Consider the following 4,721-nt stretch of genomic DNA (forward strand, 5'->3'; position numbering starts at 1 on the left):
GACTATCCAGTCCACTCACATATATTCTCCTATTTGTCCTCCCTGATAGGGTTGAAAGATAATATACAGGAGGCCCAATCAAATTTGAAATTCAGATAAAATAGGAATATTTTTTGACACACACACACATATATATATATATACCAAAATTTATCCATTTTATCCACTGTTTATTTAAAATTTATATTTGAGTAGTTATTCTATATTGTTGTTTGCTAAATCTGGCAAACTTATCCCTGAGTTCTGTCTTGGACTTACCCCATGAGTTTGTATGGTCAAATTTTTTATAGACAATTGTAGACTCAGAGTGTAGGTAAATATCCTAAAATAAAATGTCTCTGACTAACAGAGAACAATACTCCAAGTTTAGAATATTGCATGTTTTGCTATTGTTGACTCTATTCTTGAAGTCTTGATTTTTTTCCTTCCAGACTGATTTTAGTTGAGATTTCTTCTTCTTCTTCTTCTTCTTTTTTTTTTGCAGTTTTTGGCCAGGGCAGGGTTTGAACCTGCCACCTCTGGCATATGGGGCCGGTGCCCTACTCCTTTGAATCACAGGTGCTGCTCCAATTTCTTCTTTTTTTGAGAGAGAGTCTCACTATGTCACTCTGGGTAGAGTGCTGTGGCATCAAAGCTCACAGCAACCTCAAACTCTTTTAAGTGATTCTCTAGCCTCAGTCTCCCAGGTAGCTGGGACTACAGGCGCCTGCAACAACGCCTGGCTATTTTTTGGTTGCAGTTGTCATTGTTGTTTGGCAGGCCCAGGCTGGATTCAAACCTGCCAGCTCCAGTGTATGTGGCTGGTGCTGTAACCACTGTGCTACAGGCAATGAGCCAGAGATTTCTTTCTTTCTTTTTTTTTATCACCCTTGGTAGAGTGCTGTGGCATCACAGCTCACAGCAACCTCCAACTCCTGGGTTTAGGTGATTCTCCTGCCTCAGCCTCCCGAGTAACTGGGACTATAGGTGCCTGCCACAACACCCAGCTATTTTTTTGTTGCAGTTTGGCTGGGGCCGGGTTTGAACCCACCACCCTCAGTACATGGGGCCAGTGCCCTACCCACTGAGCCACAGGAGCTGCCAGAGATTTCTTCTTTTTTAATGTGGGCCTTCTTCCACAGAATGGAAGCTGTGTGGAGGCAGAGCCTGATTAATATTAATCCTAGGTACTTCACTCAGAAGAGTGTTTGGAGCATCATGAGTATATAACAAATGTCACAATTTCAAAAAGCTGCTTTCCCAACAGAGTTTCTTCAATAGTAGTTGAAGTAACACTGGCCAAGGCTTATGGCTCTCAGGTCTGATTTTTTTTTTTTTTTTTAGGATTTTTAGGACCACTCATTCCTCTTCAATAACCAAATGAGAAACTACTGATTCTCATTTATAGAGACTCATTTATTCATTAAGGGCTAGCTAAGAACCAATAACCCAACACAGAGTGCTGTTAAGAGGTAAATTATGGGCCAGATATGGTGGATCACACCTATAATCCTAGCACTTTGGGAGGCTGAGGTGGGAAGATTGCTTCAGGCCAGGAGTTTGAGAACAGCCTGACCAACATAGTGAGACTCTATCTCTTAAAAAAAAAAAAATTCAAAAATCAGCCAAGTGTGGTGGCAGAAATCTGTAGTCCAGGTATCCAATTGGCTGAGGCAAGAAGATGGCTTGAGACCAGGAGTTTGAGGTTGCAGTGAGCTGTGATGATTCCACTGTACTATAGACCAGGCAATAGATCAAGACTCTGTCTCAAAACACACAAACAAACAAACAAAACAAAATGAAAAAGATGTAAATTGTGGATGCAGGTTAGACCTGAGACTTAAGAGGGGACCTCTGACTTTCCACTGAAATTGAAATCTTGGGAACAAGTTACATGTTTGTGTGTGTTTGCAGAGAGAGAAACATAGAGTGTGAGAGACAGAGAGAAATTAACAGAGTGCTTTAAAACAGATCTTAGTTCACCTATCCAACTAGGAAAATGGATGGGGACCCACAGGGCTGTCTTGCACACTCAGTCACAGACAGTACAGAGAGCATGGAAACATGAATCACCCTTCAAGGCAGTGACCTTACCCACTAATGAAGCGTGACCTAATGCATGTTATACTCCATATGATCAGATTAGTCACTTCTTTTTCTGTGGGGAGGTGTCAGTGCAAGGGATAGGGTGTGAAAGGACAGCCCTTACCTCTCTTTAACTCCCCTCTTATTGTTCTAAAATTGCTCTTAGCTATTTTTTTTTTTTTTGCAGTTTTTAGCTGGGGTTGGGTTTGAATCCATCACCTCTAGTATGTGGGGCCGGTGTCCTACTCCTCTGAGCCACAGGTGCCGCCCCTGCTCTTAGCTATTAAGGCAATAGCAAACTTCATTTACCAAGTGTGTTATTTCCATGGGGCTGCCGTAACAAAATACCTCAAACGAAATGGCTTAGACAGCAAATTTTTTTTTTGTCTCACAGTTCTAGAGGGTAGAAGTCCAAAATCAATGTATCGGGAGGATCACCTTCTCTCTGAAAGCACTAGGAAAGGATAAGTGCTGGGCCTCTTTCTTAGCTTCTAGTAGTTTCTTGGCTTGTAGCAGCAGAACTCCAATATTCATGTGTTTTCTTAATGTGTGCATGTGTGCCTGTATCCACCTATCTCCTTTTTATAATACAGGTAATCTTGGATTAGGGACCCACTCAACCTCAGTATGGCCTCTTTTTTTTCTGAGACACAGTCTCATTCTGTTGCCCTGGGTAGAGTGCTATGGTGTCATAGCTTACAGCCACCTCAAACTCTTGGGCTCAAGTGATCTTCTTGCCTCAGTCTCCCAAGTAGCTGGGACTACAGGTGACCATCACGATATCCAGAGGTTTTTCTATTTTTAGTAGAAATAGGGTCTCACTCTTGCTCAGGCTGGTCTGGAACTCCTGAGCTCAAGCAATCCATCCACCTCAGCCTTCCAGAGTGCTAGGATTACAGGCGTGAACCATCAAGCCCATCTTAAGTATGACCTTATTTTAAAGTAAGTATGTCTACAATGATGCTATTTACAAATAGGGTCACATTCTGGTGTACTGGGATTAGGATTTCAACAGGTGAATTGGGGGAGCACATAATTCAACCCATCACACCAAAGCATTCCATAACTCTTAAACCACATACCCCTTCCAGTATCTCCTCAGTTTGTTTGGCCTCTTAGTTTTCAATGTGGATATTTATATGGCAAGTCTTGTCTGATCTTGTATAATTGAATAAAACTTGATCCATACTACCTGTGGTACAACAGAGACGTATGAGAAAATTTAAGCGTTAAAAATAGAACTAAGCTGGGGACGTGCCTGTGGCTCAAGGAGTAGGGCGCCAGCCCCATATGCTGGAGGTGGTGGGTTCCACCCCAGCCCTAGACAAAAACTGCAAAAAAAAAGAATTAAGCTGGACATGGTAGCACGTACCTGTAGTCCCAGCTACTTGGGAAGCTGAGGGTATAGTGTACTATGATCTGAATAGTTAGATTAAAAAAAAGCAATGTACTCAATATTAATATAAAACCAATATATAAACAATTGCCCATCCATATGAATGATAACATTATGATTCTGACAAAGGTCTGATAACTTCAATCTATAGAGAGCTCAAATTAATCAATAAGAAAAGAACAAACAACCCCATTTCTTTGTGGACAAGAGACTTGAACAGAAACTTCTCTGAGGATGACAGGCAAATGGCCAATAAATACATGAAAAAAATGTTCATCGTCTTTAATCATCAGAGAAATGAAAATCATTATGAATGAAACAAATATAGTCTAGTGAGGGGGAGAGAACAGAAGGCAGAGGGGAGAGGGAGAGTGATTGGAAGGAGGAGGAGGGCAATTGGTGTGTTCTCACCTAATGCACCCAATGTCAGGTTGTTCAACACGCTCCCTGGGTGAAGGGCTCAACTACAACTTGAACTTTACTTTGGAAGTGAGAACAATGTAACCTAAAAATTTGTATCCTCATATCAACTTAAAAATAAATAAATAAAAATGTTTTAAAGTACATGGAAATAATAAAAGTTATAATAATATAAAATTTGTTTTCACATACCTTTTCTTATATGTGGTTATGTTGTACAATTTTTTTTTTTTTTTTAGAGACAGAGTCTCACTTTATCGCCCTTGGTAGAGTGCTGTGGCATCATACAGCTCACAGTAACCTCCAACTCCTGGGCTTAGGAGATTCTCTTGCCTCAGCCTCCCGAGTAGCTGGGACTATAGGTGCCCACCACAAAGCCTGGCTATTTTTTGTTGTTGCAGTTTGGCCGGGGCCGGGTCCAAACCCACCACCCTCGGTATATGGGGCTAGCGCCCTACTCACTGAGCCACAGGTGCCGCCCTATGTTGTACAATTTTAAAAGATAAAATAGGAAACAGTTTTGCCTGAATGTTCTCTAATTATAATACAATTGGTCATCAGGTTAAATAATGTTTTTTTATCTGTGAAATTTTTATCTACAGACACCAATGAGCAACAGATTCCTGTTTGGAGTAACAATTGGTCATTATATTATTTGATTTAAACTTTCTTAACTTGATGTTTAATAAGTAATCTGTTAAATATTTTAGTGTGACAGTGAAACAGGTCTACTTGTGCGCTTTCTTTCTAATCCGTTCTAATGTACTCTTTACTTGGGATCAGATCAAAATGTTTGATGAAAGAAAGAAACTTTATCCTTATATTTCAGTGCATTTTTTTT

The sequence above is a fragment of the Otolemur garnettii genome, unplaced genomic scaffold (genome assembly GCF_000181295.1).
Source record: "Otolemur garnettii isolate 467f Iridium unplaced genomic scaffold, OtoGar3 scaffold00117, whole genome shotgun sequence".
Classification (NCBI taxonomy): Eukaryota; Metazoa; Chordata; class Mammalia; order Primates; family Galagidae; genus Otolemur; species Otolemur garnettii.